Below are 18,402 nucleotides of genomic sequence, written 5' to 3' on the forward strand. Positions count from 1 at the left end.
TTAATACTAGGTGCACAGTTTCAATGTTGCAAGGTGGTGGAGTTCAGTTTTGGTGTGGGGCGTTATTAGTTCAAATGGTCCAGGGTCTATAGTTCGCTTGCAAGGTCCAATTAATTCGACCAAGTATAATAATATGTTGACTGAGTATTTTCTACACTACTTTGGCTGGAATTTGGATGATAATCCCATCTCCATGCAGGAGAATGCTCCCATTCACACAGCTGGCAATGTCAAGAGGTTCCTTGAAGAGCATGATAATCCCTGTTTGGATTGGCCTGCACAATCTCCAGATCTCAATCCTATCAAAAACGTATGGTATTACATCAATAAGCAGCTACACAATGATAAAATTTCAAATCTGGAAGAACTCTGGACAAAAATTAAAGAGAATGCCCTTTCACCGGAGTAGTGCTGCAGACTTATTCAAATTCAATTGTCAAATTGCAGAAGGACTGTGCTACTAAATAATAACTAGTTCCTGTTGTATTTGTGTTGCATTAATGTTCTAAAGTTACGTTTAAATAACAATTTTCCATTGTGTGGAGTTTCTTCTCGATTTGAAGTTAATTTTTTAAATTAATGTAAACACTAGGATACTTTAATTAAAAGTCAAATATGAACAGGTAAAATTATAGAAGAATAAAAGGCGAATCAAATGCGGTCTAGGTTGTTTAAACAGTTACATTCAATTTAGCTTAAATTTACGGATTTTGAAAAAATGACAAGTGCAGACTTTCTTTTTGGCTCCACTGTATATATATATATATATATATATATATATATATATATATATATATATATATATATATATATATATATATATATATAGTCTTATTTATAGTATTCCAAATTTTACTGGGTTTATATAATTGAAAATTCGGTAATCGTTCATATACCAATAAGTTTTAAGTCAAAATGAGATGACTTAAACTGTAAGCTACAAAATTATCATATTTCATAATTGAGAATTCATATATTTTTATAACAAAATCAAGACATCCAGGAATAGATTGATAGCAACAAATAGTGTATTTTATCGTTAGCTACAATTGTTTCAAGACTATTCGGACAAATTCAAACCTTATGTCGTTCAAAAAATTTCACAAGAACAGCCTTTCGTCAGACGTATTGTATAAAAAACACTTTAACAATGAACAGTATGGAATCCATTTTCCTTATAAGGAAAAACATGAGAAAATATTTTACCTACATCTTATCCTTCCAAAGTTTTTTAAATATATATATATATATATATATATATATATATATATATATATATATATATATATATATATAAAGATGAGTCAGGCCATTGAAGAATCATTTATTTCAAGTTCGATGAAGTAGAATGAAATCAAAAGTCGTTTTATCTTTGTTCTGATCTTCAACTACTGAGCCAGTACATGTAGTGCATAGCCATTTAAAACGATATATGATTAATAGTGTTTTTATGATAACTTTTATGCACATGTTATGAATAGATTTGCATTGAGATGAAAAATATGTAATAGTATTTATTCATATATATATATATATATATATATATATATATATATATATTATCATATAAAAGGAATTCTGTGTGTGTGTGTGTGTGTGTGTGTGTGTGTGTGTGTGTGTGTGTGTGTGTGTGTGTGTGTGTGTGTGTGTGTGTGAGTTCATTTCCTATGAATTTCGATAACAATAAAATAAGTAAGTTTTTGAAACATTTGTTGATCATCATTTAATCCCGGGTTTTCCTGCTAGCATGTATATATATATCTATAATATAAAGCTGAACGTTTGTGTGTGTGTCTGGTTACGAATACGCTCCTATATGGTTGACTATTATAGAAAACTGATCGCATATAATGATAGAAGATGTATCGAGACATAGGAATGGGTATATTTGATCTGGCATAATGATGATTCATTAAAATTGTGGGATCTGCGTACGTGCCTGGTCCACAAAGTATGGAAATAAAAAATTTAAAAATTAAAAAAAACGTTTACAAGTGTTTTTGATATAGATTTACATAATAATACTTTGATAAGTATGTTTTAACTTAAATAGGGATGGTATAATAAAATTGTGGGGGTCTGCGTTCGCACCTGGCCTCCATAGAATGGAAATAGGCACACACTTTAATAAAGACTTTTCATATCTATCTGCGTAAGTATATTTTGATAATTATGTTTCAGTTTGAAGAAATATGGTATAATAAAATTATGGGGTGTTCGTTCGCACCTGACCTCCATAGAATAGAAATATGTCACAAAGTTTAACAAAGTTTTTTTTAAAATAGATCCACAGAATATTGTGATAAGTGTTTCAGTGTGAACAGGTATGGTATAATAAATTATGGGGCTTATCTATTTTATTTTTACTTTCATCATATTTTGCTTTGGTTTTGATACCCCCAAATTCGAAGCTATCTCTTTACAACCCTTCCTTTTCATAACCTATTATACTTTCATAAATCAGAGCCCATTTTCTGTAGGCCGTTTTTTAACCCAGTCAACGACGGGTACTTTTGCTAGTGTATATATATATATATATATATATATATATATATATATATATATATATATATATATATATATTAGTGTTGGGACGATTAATAGGAATCGGAATCGGGAATCAGAAAAAGCTGAACATTTAAGGGTATCAGAATCCGTATCGGCATCGGAAAATTTTGTGCATATTATTCGATGCCAAAACGATTCTTTTAATTGTCTTTTTTTTTAATATGTTTAAAGTAAAATCTTCCTTTGCCATTTATAAGTATAAAATAATAAATATTTACTGGTCTTTAACTACTAATAAAACTAAAATCGATTGATAATTCCCACAAATGTATTTTTTTTGTTTAAGAAAATATTTGCATATTCAGCATGTGTTTTTATGGTAATCGAGGAAAAATAACGACTCTATATATAAATATTTAGAGATTTATACAGAATCAGAGTCAGAATCGGAATCGGAATCAGTAATTGTATCGGAATCAGGAAAAATATTTGAATCGTCCTATCACTAATATATATATATATATATATATATATATATATATATATATATATATATATATATATATATATATATATATATATATATACTGTAGCGTCCAAAAGTTAAGGAATGGTCGATCATTTTCTTTTAAACGGCTTCTAACTTTACCTATGAAAAAGGGAGAAAAAAATTTTTGATGAATTTTCCAATGTTTAATAATGGTAGTTGAATAAAAATATCTTTTTTTTATTTTTGATTTTGAATGCATATTAGTTTTTACATATAAACAAATTTAATTAAATTACTGGTGTCCAAAAGTTAAGGAACGGGGAAAATTATTAATAAAAAAACAAAGAATCCTTTCAGTATTTAGTGAAAAGCGCCTTGTTTCCAATCACACTGTGGCATTTTTTGCTGCAAGACAGAACAAATCGTTCACATGTTATAGGTAAGATATTATTCGAGGATTTTCTTATACATTCCCATAAGTCATCAAGATTTTTTGTGTTTTTTTTTTCTGTGATCTTATCACTATTAATTTTCCAAACATTTTTAATTGGCTTATGGTCGGGTGTTTGAGCTGGCCAATCCATAATGCAAATATTGAATCTATTTAGCCTTTCTAAAATTATTTTTGCTTTATGGTACGGTGTGTTGTCTTGCATAAAGATATCAGAATCACATGTTCTCTAATAAATTCTCTGTACATTCGGACATGAACTTTTCCATGAATCCTCACAAAGGGGACAGTTCTTTTTGAAGATATCATGCCCCATACCATTATACTACCCCCTCCAAATTTTACTGTACTTTCAACGCACTTAGTGGACAGTCTTTCTTAATTTTTTCTTCTGACATGTGAACTTTTGTCTGATCCGAAAAGATTGAATTTAGATTCATCACTAAAATAAATCTTTCCCCATTTTTTTCTTCCCAAAACAAATGTTTTTCAGGGAATAACAATCTGGCCTTTTTATTTTTAATAGAAATTAAAGGCTTCGAGCATGGACTTCTTGAAAATAATCCAACTTCGTTTAATCTTCGTGAGATCGTTTGTCGGGAAATTTTTTGTCCAGTTTTGGATGCAAAAAACCCGGGATATCGAAGCCACAGTTTTAAAGCGATCAGAACGAGATGATCAAGTGATTTTTCTATCCTTCCTCTTAGTTGTTATTCGGGGTCGGTCCGATTTTTTTCTTTTCAGCAATGGTAAACCTTTTTTTTCTATTTTCAATAACCTGAAAAACAACGCTTTTAGACCTGTTCATTATTTTAGCAATCTCCCCTATATCCTTTTTTTCATCATAATGGTCACAAATTCTTGTATAGATAGATTTTTTCGAATATTCGGAATCGACATTTTAAGTTGTTATTAAAATTGCTAAAGTTTGTATTAATTTTTGGCGTTCCTTAACTTTTGGACGTCTGTAATTTACTTAAAATTATTTATATGTAAAAAAAAACTAATATGTATTCAAAACCAAAAATAAAAAAAATATTATTAAACATTGGAAAATTCACCAAAAAAATTTTTTTTCCCCTTTTCATAAAGTTAGAAGTCACTCAATAAAAATGATCAACCGTTCCTTAACTTTTGGACGTTACTATATATATATATATATATATATATATATATATATATATATATATATATATATATATATATATATATATATATATATAAATAAAAGTGAACGTGTCTCTGTGTACATTTTCCTATGTAATAACTGTCAATTTTTAGTCTACAGACTCGAAATTTGATATACAGGGTACTGAGATTTGGGAAAATCTTTGTGATCGGTTTTTGCCCAGAAATTTGACTGTTAACAACGATTTGACCTTTGAGAACTCTACCAAACTCCTCCGAAAATTTTGGGTCTAAACACTTGAAATGTTAGATATAGGTTCCTTGGACATCGATCTAACTTAATAACTTGATTTGAGCCCAAAACAATACATTTTAAGGGGTCATAATAGGGGTCAAAGTTAAAAAAAATTGACCTCTGCGGTCTCTTCCAAATTACTCAGACAATTTCTGGTCTAACAATTTGAAATTCGACATAAAGGGTATTCAGCGATAGGGAAAGCTTTTTCATCAGTTTGGGTCGAAAATTTTTAGTTACCAATATATAAATGTATGTATGTATGTCTGTTTGCATGTCTGCCTTAAACTTTCAATAGAGGCGACGGATTTTACCAAGATCAGTATTATTTTAAAGTTCGACCTTTTATACGACAAATATCGAAAAATTGGCTAAAAACATTAATATCTTCCCCTTCAACTAGGCACTTTTCTACAGTGGGGGGGGGTCACTTTTTTCGCCGATATTTTTTAAAGTTATCCTCTTCTTTAGATTGTCTAGCCTTAATTTTTAAAAATGTTGGTTCCGGTTTGGCGGTGGTCGTAACAGCATATACGTTAGGTTTTACCCCATTCTTTTCCTCATTTGCGGTACAGGTTCGAGCCTGCCTTCCTACAACCACTTTTCTTTTTTTTTTTTTTTTTGCTCAACATACACATCCAAACACCCGGGCAACGCCGGGCTGAAATGCTAGTATATATATATATATATATATATATATATATATATATATATATATATATACATATATATATATATATATATATATATATATATATATATATATATATATATAAAAGTAACCTTGTGTGTGTGTGTGTGTGTGTGTGTGTGTGTGTGTGTGTGTGTGTGTGTGTGTGTGTGTGTGTGTGAGAGAGAGAGAGCGAGAGAGAGAGTTCGTCTTCGATGGACTCAGAAACGGTGGGATCGATTTTTTTTTAAAGTTCACACGAAGGTACTTGATGTGACTGGGAGTCGTCTTATGTAGGTTTTGTATTAGAATGACTTTAATAAGTATCGAAAATCGCTAATCAAAAATATCTGATTAAAGAAGGAAGTCTGATTTTTACTAAAGCTAACACTTTTATACAATCTAACATCAAAAGTGCATTTAAGAAGTTTTGTTATCGCACAAGAAGAAAGGCATAGCCTATAAAATCAACTGTAGATTCTTTTATAAAACAGGGGTGTGTTCAAAATGAGCACAATTGAACCATGATGCTTGATTTTTTCCCGTTTAAGAAAGAGATTATATAAAAATAATTTCATAAAATTAACAGTCCGTTCTTTGATAAAATAGGGGTGAGTTCAAAATAAATATTTCTGTTTAGAGCACAGTTAAACCATAATACTTGACTTTTGCATTTTAAACTTTAAGTGCAATGTAGACTATGATATATTGTGAACTAAGTCGCTGCGAGGAGGCATGTGAAGCTTCCTCCCGGCATACTGCAGAGTGAGGTCTCTAACTGGAGTAAGCAATCAATCAAGTTGATTAAAATCGGGCGATTTTACCGATTTCAATGAAAATAAAAGTATGGGAGAGTGGAGTGTTTTTTGATCATCATTCAATTTCGGACAACGTCGGTTGGTTGGTTGGTTGTTTTGTTTTACGGCATATCAACCCTTTTCAGGTTATTTAATGCCGAATCTGGTGATTTTGAAGAACGATTTTTTAATATATTATATTTGTTTTTTAAGTCGTATTCTATTTAACCCATAGTTGGGACCCTAACAGGTGCTACCACTCCGGGTCAGAGTGGACCTGGGAGCAATGGCAATTAAAAGGTGGCTCCACACTCCCTAAGGCCTGCAAGCTGGGGCCCTCACCATCGGATATAGTTTAAGGTCATATCCAGGACCGGACAACGTCGGGTTTCCCTGCTAGTATATATATATATATATTAGATTTTCCATCGCCACCCTCCGTCGGTTTCACGGAAATACTAGAAACTCATATCACATAGCTGAAGAATGTAACCAATTTTTTGGCTGATGTTTTGAAATATCGACTGAAAAATAAGATATATTCAATGTCTTTAGCCCTGCAAATTTAGTTTCCAATGTTTCTGTGAAGATCAAACTAGTGTAAAGTGCTAACTGAAATAATAATAATATAATGATTTTCAATACTAACTGAAAACCCCTACAAATATATGTGACAAATAGCACACAAGCAAATTCAGGAACAAGGCATCATCTGAGAATGCAGAACTTGCAGTAAACTCCATTAGATATGAAGAAGAGGCCCATAGAATAGCAACTTAATGACCTTAAACCATACAAGAACCTGAAGAAAAGACCTATACATGAAAACTTTGTAAAAGACTTTGTAAATCTAACTAAGAATTTAAAATTCAAGAAACATCAAATATATAAAACAAGAGCACTCAGACAAATAAATAAATTTACTAATAATTTAAATAAGATTAATAACAATAACCTTATAGTTCCAACAGATAAAATGGAAAACTTTTATATCATGACCCAAGGCCAATACAGTACAGTAGAACCCCGGGATACGGCATTAAAAATTAGTAACAAAATACAGTACAGTATATAATACACATGTATATACTCAAATGACATTATAAATAACACCGTAAACGGGGAAAATAACTAACCAGGGGCCGGAAAAATATTGTATTCCAAACCATAACCTGAAAAACCGTATCTTAGAGCCACCGTATCTAGGGGTTCTACTGTACTATAATATATAAGGAACTTCACAAAAAATTTTTAAATCCATATAAGGACAATTCATAACATTAATTTGGAACCTAAGATCTTACTTCTTGGACTTATATGGAGAAAGTGTAGTCCCTGCTACGCCAAGATATATATTGAAGGATCATAAGCCAGATTTTAATAACAATCCCTATATCAAACTTATTTGCCCTCCAAGATCTGACATAGGATTGTTAAGTAATTAATAAGCAATCACAAGATATGTTTATAATAATCCCCACAATTAAAAAGAAAATGAAATACACTCTATGCATCTGTTCGAATCAAGTATTTAGTAACTTAAAATCTAAATATATTAATTTTTTAGCTTTTGACATATACTCCTTCTCCCTGCCCATTACGCCTACATTATTGAATAAGCCCCTTCTAAAAAGTTAAAAAGTACTCTTACATAAGTCTAATTTAGATGTATTTAATTCTATTGGGCCAGAAATCTACAGCACAATTTCACGGTAAATTCCAAACTACGAAGGATACCCTAACCATTCTAATGTTCTAATGGGAGCACCAGATTCTGTGTAAGTTATGGACCTAGTTGTTTACTTATTTATTTATTTATTTGAGTAAGATTCATCAGCATTTCAAGAATGACCTGAATGAACTGGAGGCTTTTATAAGGGCGATATATATTCTTTAGCCATTAGATCAACCAATAGAGACTATGGTAAAACTAAAAGAACACAGCACGATCTGTTTAAAAACTTTGATTTAAAAATTACAATTTACTGTAATAAAATCTAGTAAAGTTCTGAGATTTAACATAATGACTAACACATACGAACCTTACCATAATTTACCAATCAACCAAAATTTATATTGCATTCATAAAGACTCTAATCATCTAAGATCGATTTATTACCATATGTGGTTAGAAGAATTTCTAGTATCTCATCTAACGACCAGTTCTATAATGGTGCTTTAAGAAATTTGGGTTTAAGTATTATTACCCATAACATGGCGACGACCCGGATTTATGACAACATTGATGATGTGAGTAGCGAAGATGATTGTACTTTGTTATAGAGATACCTGAAAGCTATTTAATCCCAAATCTAAAAATGGTAACAACGAGCGGCATACTTGTATTTGGTTTAATCCAACGTTTAATATAAATGTCCAAACTAATATCGCAAAAATATCCTTAAAAGTATAGTAAATTGTTTAATAGGATCTATGTCTGGTATAATTATTATTATTACTAATTCCTTGTAGGAGATTATGCCTGAAGGCGAATATGTGTGTGTATGTATGTAGCACATGAATGACAGAAAGTAATGAAGATACTTAGCTGACTTAACATAAAAATTTTATTTACAAAAAAGCCAACACATAGAATTATACACCTATTACACCTATCAGTCTTAGTTCGATATTACTTGAGTTTGAGAAGTAATACATCTCCATCTTCATTTACCCGGTTACAAAATCATACTTTAATTTCTGTCTTGTTCTGTTCTCGTGTTTTTACATAAGTTAAAAGGAGGAAGGTAACTCCCTTGATTGTATTCTATCATCCTAACAGAAACACTATTAGAATATCTTTCTCCACAGTATTAAAAAGAATAAAGGATAGTAGGATCCAACTCAGTAAAAATGCATGTAGCCTAAAAAATTAATAGCCAGGTTTCCACTGACTCTGGTTGCAATTGTCTTGATAGGAATTTATGCCCTTTAAATATAAGTATGAAAGTGTAATTTACAAATATACTGCAATACAGGGCCTTAGACATAACATTAATATTAATTATAATTATAATGATGCTGATGTTGATGGTACTAATAATAGTGATAACATAGATAAAAATGAATTTAATAACAATAATAAACCGGTTATTATTAACACTCCTCCTAAATAGACGGTTTATATAGGCTTGAAGTCAGGTTGGTTAAAAAACAGAATCTCAAGATATGTTTTTATAATAAACATATTTTTTAAATTCACATTTTTGGCTACCTATATTTGGGATTTAAAATATAATAAAATTTGCTTTAATATTAAATAGAAATTGATTAAAAAGATGACATCATAAATCCTTAGGCAATTACTGTAGATTGTGCAGAGGTAAAGCTCAATTTATCATAAAACACAAGGGTCATTTGTTAAATAAAAAGAACGAGGTATTGTCTAGTTGCATGCAAAAATCTGGTATAATTATAACCACTTTAGATTATCTTAATCTGGAACTGGTCGCCGTAACCCTTCTTCTTTCTCAACATAGATTCTTAGTTTAAGTTTTCGAAACCGCAGATAGTTCGAGTTCTTAGAGTAGTGCATCTTTTACTTCTTACTAAATAAACATATTATTTCTCTACCATGTCTACGTCCTGATTTGCTGTTTTTCTTGCCATTTATTTTTTATTTTTTTCATTTTATATATTTTTATAGATATTTTGTATCTTATTCTATGTATATTTATATAGTTATATTACAATCTACTTTAACTAATATAACTTCTTATATTAACTTTCTAGCCATTTTTCTTCTGACTAATGAAATTATTAATTTGATGTAAATTAACCTCATATATTAACTCCTTCCTTTACAATTGAGTTTCACATCTTGGATTAAAATGCGGATTAACACTTAGATTTTAGATTTAATGGTGTACAGCTTATTATTATTCATTATTACAGCTTGTTTTATTGATTTTATTTATAGTTTATTAATTTTTATTAAATTTTAATTCTAAACAAATTTCATTTTTTTAACATTTCTCTGAACAGAATCAAACGTTTTTTATTTTAAATTATGATTTTTAAATTATATTTTCTAATCTAAAGTCATATTCTTTTAAAGGGTGTATTGTAATTTTAGGTTTAAGTTTAAATATCCTCAGTTTTTTATATTAAAAACATTTAATTAAAGTTATGCATATACTTATATTCAAATATTTTCAGAGTAATGCTATAGATATTTTATGGATAGTACTATACAGTGTTAATTCAATTAATCATATTTATAATGGCAGTTTCAAAAGATGCAGAAAATTTGGTCTGTAAGTTGAGCCTGAAAATGAGGCTGTAATATTTTACTTAACTAAATGAGCGAGATTGTTTTACATACAATATTAATATAATTAACTGCATCATCACTATATATATGTTTGTATGTGTGCGTAAGTATATATATATATATATATATATATATATACTCGTGACTCACCCTATATATATATATATATATATATATACTCGTGACTCACCCTATATATATATATATATATATATATATATATATATATATATATATATATATATCACACACACATACAATGTGGGTCACGGGAAACGGATGTTTTTAAGGAAAAAAAGCATTCGCTCCCTATCCTTTACTCTTTCCCCTTTTCCTCACTCCGTATCCCTTACTCAAGGAGAGCATGGAGCGTTCTACAAATATCCGTTTCCCCCTCCCCGTGACTCACCTTCTGTGTGTGTGTGTGTGTGTGTGTGTGTGTGTGTGTGTGTGTGTGTGTGTGTGTGTGTGTGTGTGTGTGTGTGTGTGTGTGTGTGTTGAAATACAAAATTTATTTATAAATGCTCTTAAAAAGAATGGGCGGAAACTCTTTATAGCGCTTTCGACTATCATCTCATCAAGAGAACCCAATAGCATTAACGAAAATAATACTGGGGAAAATGTCTGTTTAATTAAATTATTTATTTTAATAGGTTCTGGCACTTCAATTTCCCTCAGTGCTCGCTATTTTTGCTAATATTATTTTCATTTATACTATCGGTTTTTCCTGATAAGATGATAGTCGAAAGAGTTGTAGAGAGTTTTCCGCACAGTATTTTTAGGGAATATATATATATATATATATATATATATATATATATATATATATATATATATATATATATATATATATATATATAAGAGCAAACAGTTAATAAAATATGTTAAAAAACACTTTGAAAAAGTGTTAAAACATATTTAATCTGAAAAGGAAACACTTGATAAGTGGATAGTCCTTAATCCGCTGAGTTTCGAAGAAATACTTTTCTTCTCATCAGAGGGTAGGAATTAGCAAAATGCGGGATCGGATTTTGTATACAAAAGTATTTGATGAAACTACAAGTAAGTCAAAGATCTTACTTGAGAACAAAAAGTGAAGCAGAGGGAATATGGTGAAGAAAAAGGTGATTACATGTGAATGGATAGTCTGGTGAAAGGTAAATAATCCAATGACGGTAAAATCCAAAAATATAACTCCAAGAAAGTTAATTGAGTTTCCATTTGCACAAGTAAAATTCAAGGAAATCACGGAATTGAAAGATGGTCCAAAATAACCCAAAAGGCCGAAATCCATGGAATAATTCACAAATATGTACAAAGAAAAGAAAAGGGGAAAATTCCAATAATATTAATAAAGGAAAATAAGATATGCTTTTCACACGACTGCCAAGACATAATAAGAAAGATCAGGGAAGAAGAAGAGAGGGAAAAAAATGAAATGGTGATAAAATTAAATATAAGATAGAAAAGCAAATGTCAAACTGACCCAGACAAAAAGGATGTTAAAAGGCGCGAAAAAAAATATAGGGCAATATATATATATATATATATATATATATATATATATATATATATATATATATATATATATATATATATATAGTCTTGGTGGAGGGGAGACTAAAACTTGCTGCTTTGGTTTCAAATGATCTGAAATAACGGCCAGGAGAGACTTGATTCCAAATATTTCTCATATGTTATATTTCCCCTCTTTTAGAAATAGGATACGATTATGAATATTTTCAGTGTATCTTTAGTATCAAATAATCCTTGTACACTGTGAAATTTACTTTATGTATAAAACTCAAAGAGGGGAGATATAACATATGAGAAATATTTGGAATCAAGTCTCCCCTTGCTATTATTTCAGATCATTTGAAACCATTGCAACAAGTTTTAGTCTCTCTTCTATACAAAACCAGAGGTTTTGGGGAAATATCAGATATTTTGGAATTCATATGAAAAACTAGGAAAAATAATAATAATGATTGAAACATTTTATGGCTGTAAGAAAATGCCAAAAATAGGCTCTGGATGAGGGATGAACCCCATTAATGTGCGACCTTAAGGACAAATGTTACATAGCCCACTACACAATTCAGATCATTACGTTTCCAACGAGCCATCATTTTTTACGTTCTAATCAATCTTTATCGAGATTTGGAACTCTATATAAGCCACAGGATAGACAACCAAAAAATAAAAAATAAAAAAAAACTATGTAGATTTGTCCTATAGAACCAAAGCTAAGAGCATTTCAATATTCACTTTGACTATCAGTGTAGATATATCCATCCATATATATATGAAAACTTCATTTAATCACAGAAATTAATATATTGAGTATATAATTTTATGCATAAATTTCCAGTATTTACTCTAACAGTGCTCAATAGATAGATAGAGCTAGGTAGTAAGTTAATTAGCCAATGGGTGGCACTTAATGGAAAAAGCCACAGTTGACCCGCCAGATCACTCCTTCTTTTTGTGTGTTTTATGGGAAGGGTAGATATCCTTTTTTTGTTGGTGTAGTAAGCTGACCTACTTTCAGCCTAGGTTTAGTTAGATATATGTTATTTTGTCTAAATTTCGGATATTTTAGGTTAAATATCTGATATTATGTTAGTGTTATATATATATATATATATATATATATATATATATATATATATATATATAAACTAGGAAATTGACTGGCTAACTAGAAAATTCAATAGCATGTGCATATATATAAATGCACAATAACAAAAAGTTTTCACATAAGCCTGACGAATTCTCACAAGAATAAAACAGAATATTCTGTGTAGCTTAATTGGCATATGTATTTTCATAACTTACTACGTATTATATATATATATATATATATATATATATATATATATATATATATATGAAAGTGAACGTGTCTGTCTGTCTGCGTGTCTGTCTGTCTGTGTTTGGGTGTGTACGTTTCCCTGCACAATAATTCTGTCAATTTTTAGTCTACAGACTCGAAATTTGATATACAGGGTACTGAGATTTTTTTTTTTTTGCTCAGCATACACCTCCAAACACCCGGGCAACGCCGGGCACCCATGCTAGTATATCTATAAAAGTGAACGTGTCTGTGTATCTGTGGGTCTGCGTGTGTATATTTCCCTACGCAATAACTGTCAATTTTCAGTCTACAGACTCGAAATTTGATATACAGGGTACTAAGATTTGGGAAAATCTTTGTGATCAGTTTTCGGCCAGAAATTTGGCTGTTAAGGAGTGAAAGTTCAACGATTTGACCCTTGAGAACTCTACCAAACTCCTCCGACAATTTTGGGTCTAAACACTTCAAATTTTAGATATAGGTTCCTTGGATATGGATCTAACTTAATAACTTGATTTGAGCCCAAAACAATAAATTTTAAGGGGTCATAATAGAGGTTAAAGTTTTTAAAAATTTGACCTCTGCCGTCTCTACCAAATTACTCAGACAATTTCTGGTCTAAACATTTGTAAATTTTACATAAAGGGAATACAGAGATAGGGCAAGCTTTTTAATCGGTTTGAGTCAAAAATTTTAAGTTACCAATATATAAATGTATGCATGTATGTATGTATGTATGTATGTATGTATGTTTGCATCTCTACCTAAAACTTTCGACAAAGGCGACAGATTTTGACAAGATCAGTATCGTTGTGAAGTTCGACCTTTCAGATGACAAATACTGAAAAATTAGCTAAAAACATTAATATCTTCACCTTCTACTGGACACTTTTCTACAGGTGGGGGGGTCGCTTTTTTCACCGATATTTTTTAATTGTCTAGCCTTAACTAAAACCTACGTCACATCCGGTCTGGCGGTGGTCATAACGACAAAGACGTCAGGTTTTTTCCCCGTTTTTTTCCTCCTTTGCGGTAGAGGTTCAAGCCTGCCTTCCTACTACCACTTTTTTTTTTCTGCTCAACACATACATCCAAACACCCGGGCAACGCCGGGCACCCATGCTAGTATATCTATAAAAGTGAACGCATCTGTGTGTCTTTGTGTGTACATTTCCCTACGCAATAACTCTGTCAATTTTAAGTGTACAGACTCGAAATTTGATATACAGGTGCTGAGATTTGGAAAAATCGTTGTAATTCGTTTTTGGCCAGAAATCTGGCGATTAAGGGGTCAAAGTTCAACGATTTGACCTTTGAGAACTCTACCAAACTCCTCCAACAATTTTGGGTCTAAATACTTGAAATGTTAGATATAGGTTCCTTGGATATGGATCTAACTTAATAACTTGATTTGAGCCCCAAACAATGAATGTTAAGGGGTCATAATAGGGGTCAAAGTTTTTTTTAATTTTTACCTCTGCGGTCTCTACCAAATTACTCAGACAATTTCTGGTCTAAACATTTGAAATTTTACGGTTTGGGTCGAAAAGTTTTAGTTACCAATATATAAATGTATGTATGTATGTATGTATGTATGTATGTATGTATGTATGTATGTTCATATGCCTGCCCAAAACTTTCGACAGAGATGACGGAATTTTGCAAGATCAGTATCGTTTTGAAGTTCGACCTCTCAGACGACAAATATCGAAAAATTGGCTAAATTTATTAATATCTTCACCTTCAACTGGGAACTTTTCTACAGGGGGGGGGGCTTTTTTCGCTGATATTTTCGAAAGTCATCCACTCCTTTCGACTGTCTAGCTTTAATTTAAACCTAAGACGTCAGGTTTTTCCCCGTTCTTTTCCTCCTTTGCTGTATGGGTTCGAGCCTGCCTTCCTACTACCACTTTTTTTTTTTGCTCAACATACATCTCCAAACACCCGAGCAACGCCGGGCTGAAATGCTAGTAATCCTATAAATTCGTTTTTCTTTTGTGTGTATTGATATTCATATTAAAAACCGTCTTTTCTATTTATTTAAAAAGAAAATACAATTTTCTTATATATGGGTTGTGGAATTGCATTCACTAACAAAAGATCTAGCTAATTTGCATTTTGGGTCTAAACACTTGAAATTTTAGATATAGTTTCCTTGGACATGGATCTAACTTAATGCCTTGATTTGAGCCCCAAACAATAAATGTTAAGGGGTCATACTAGGGGTCAAAGTTTTAAAAATTTACCGCTTTTTTTTTTTGCTCAGCATACACCTCCAAATACCCGGGCAACGCTGGGCACCCATACTAGTATATCTATAAAAGTGAACGCGTCTGTGTGTCTGTCTGTGTGTGTTTAATTCCCTACGCAATGGCTCTGTCAATTTTTAGTCTACAAACTCAAAATTTGATATACAGAGTACTGAGATTTGGGAAAATCTTTGTGATTGGTTTTTGGCCAGAAATTTGGCTGTTAAGGGGTTAAAGTTCAACGATTTGACCATTGAGAACTCTACCAAACTCCTCCGACAATTTTGGGTCTAAACACTTCAAATTTTAGATATAGGTTCCTTGGACATGGATCTAACTTAATAACTTGATTTGAGCCCAAAACAATAAACGCTAAGGGGTCAAAAAGGCGGTCAAAGTTAAAATAAAATTGACCTCTACGGTCTCTTCCAAATTACTCACACAATTTCTGGTCTTAACATTTGAAATTTTACATAAAGGGTATTCAGAGATAGGGCAAGCTTTTCATCTGTTCAAAGTTAAAAAAAAAAGGGGGGGTCAAAGTTAAAAAAAATTTACCTCTTTTTTTTTTTTTGCTCAACATACACCTCCAAACACCCAGGCAACGCCGGGCTGAAATACCAGTACATTATATATATATATATATATATATATATATATATATATATATATATATATATATATATATATATATATATATATATATTAAGTAATGTGATTTATAATTTAAAAGTTTTAAAATTTTTAAAATTTAAAAATCAAAATTTAATTAAATTAAAAATCAGTTTCATAAGAAGGAACAACAACAAAGTCAATTATCTGTACGATCGTTTCGGAAATCCGTGCTTTTTATTTGTGGTATACATGAAGTCACGTAGAATAATTATACATAGTTTTTTTGGTAAGCACGGTCTCCTCATCAGCAAATTTAGGAGGATTTCTATTGAATTGAAAAGACACCAAAAATAAACCTAGCATTAAAAGTAAGGCAGATGAATCTGAAAAATTGAAGTAAAAGGTTTGGATATAAAATTTATAAGAAAATTAATAAGGAAATTGGTATAGGTTAGAGATAGAAATGAGTAGAAAAAATATATATATTTTTGAATTTACATAATAAATTTGATTTAAAAATATATATATATATAATTACCTTTTGGTTTTCATTTTTTTGAAATCAGGAACTGTATTTAAAGTAGTCATTTAGATGTTTGCTATAGCTTTTTATTTTATTGAATGATGAATTTTAAAAGGACATTTAACTATCGAGCTTATTATATATCTAAATTACAACGAGCATTTCCTGTATTTTAATTAAACTAGTAATTTCACTATTACATTAAAATACACTTAGCTCTTTAGACTATTATTCTAATCTCCTTTAAATTATATATATATATATATATATATTCCCTGTTTTTTACCAAATATCCCTCCTTAACAGCAAGGGAAGACTTAATTCCAAATCTTTCTCATGTGTTATATCTCCTCGCTTTTGAAAATTGGCAGGCTTTTTGAAGATTATAATACTATTCTATGTTAAAGTTTTTGTTCAATCATTATTGTGAAATATAAGTGAAATGTAAAAGTCTTATCTTTGCCTTTAAATAATATAGACATGTGTATATCCAGAAAAATGTCATGTTTAAGCAGATAACACCTAAAAAATTAACTTCTGGTTTGATATGGAAGTCATTAACTGACAAAATTTTCTTTATTATTAATTTTCAATGGCGTAATTTGTAGCCTGAAAAAAGTAATATTTAAATTATTTTTTTTAATTCCTCTTTATTCTAGGAAATATTAATTTTTAATTTCCAAAACTAAGCTTTTTTTAAATCTCAACTAAATCCTTAAATTAATTTTATCGGAAAATTATTTTCAGTTCAAAATTTTTGTATGGACTTATAAACTAAAAGTCACGTTTTTATTTACGATTAACAGATTGTAAAACATGCCGGGCACATAGAAATTTAATTAACTCTGAATTCAAAATTGTTTCAGTAGGTACCTCCACAGCGAGGTGTAAAACGTCAATAGTACACATTTTAATAGTGACGTCATCATTTCGTGTGTTTGTGTTAATTTCTATGGATAAGCGTTTGCATTATAATTATTAATGGAGTTTTTTTTTGCTATGGATAAAAAATAATATAAAACTTACCTTTTGTAAAACAAACACATTTTTATTAACGAACTACACAGACTAGAGTTAATAAAATAAAATTAATTTTAACGTCTTCTGTTGACACATGCATTTAAAAATAATGTTTTTTACTCATATCATGTTTAATGTTTGTGCGAAACTTCAAAAATTTCCAAGGCGTAGTTATTGAGAAAAGTGCGGACAGACAAACGGACAAGGGTGAATTTATAGGTCCACCCTCCTTTTGTCTAGGAACCAATAAAGTCAGTCAATTTAGCTCGCAACAGCAGATCATCATATAATGATTAGATCACTCTGACAGACGTTAAAAAACATTTAAAAATAAACGCTTAAATTTCAACAATATTTCTCACGGTTAATGGAGTTAGCCGGGTTCGAATCTCTCAACCGGTATTATTCGTGATACCCTACACTGATGATTCCCAACAGAATTAAATACTAGCGTCTGTAAAGTTATTCACATACAGTACTGTTTCGTTGTATCACAACTCATCAGTGTGGCTAAATAAACCCTTTC

At 30.5% G+C, this 18,402-nt stretch overlaps 2 protein-coding genes across 4 annotated transcripts in view; one reads left to right on the plus strand and one right to left on the minus strand.

The window, feature by feature from the left end:
* LOC145291292 (telomerase reverse transcriptase-like) overlaps window positions 1-18,402 on the minus strand; it is a 159,098-nt gene that overhangs the window by 127,441 nt on the left and 13,255 nt on the right. The gene's annotated exons all lie outside the window — the stretch shown is intronic.
* LOC145291294 (uncharacterized) overlaps window positions 1-18,402 on the plus strand; it is a 109,630-nt gene that overhangs the window by 36,230 nt on the left and 54,998 nt on the right. The gene's annotated exons all lie outside the window — the stretch shown is intronic.

Source organism: Euprymna scolopes, chromosome 12 (assembly GCF_053919585.1).
Source record: "Euprymna scolopes isolate OS-2025 chromosome 12, ASM5391958v1, whole genome shotgun sequence".
NCBI lineage: Eukaryota > Metazoa > Mollusca > Cephalopoda > Sepiida > Sepiolidae > Euprymna > Euprymna scolopes.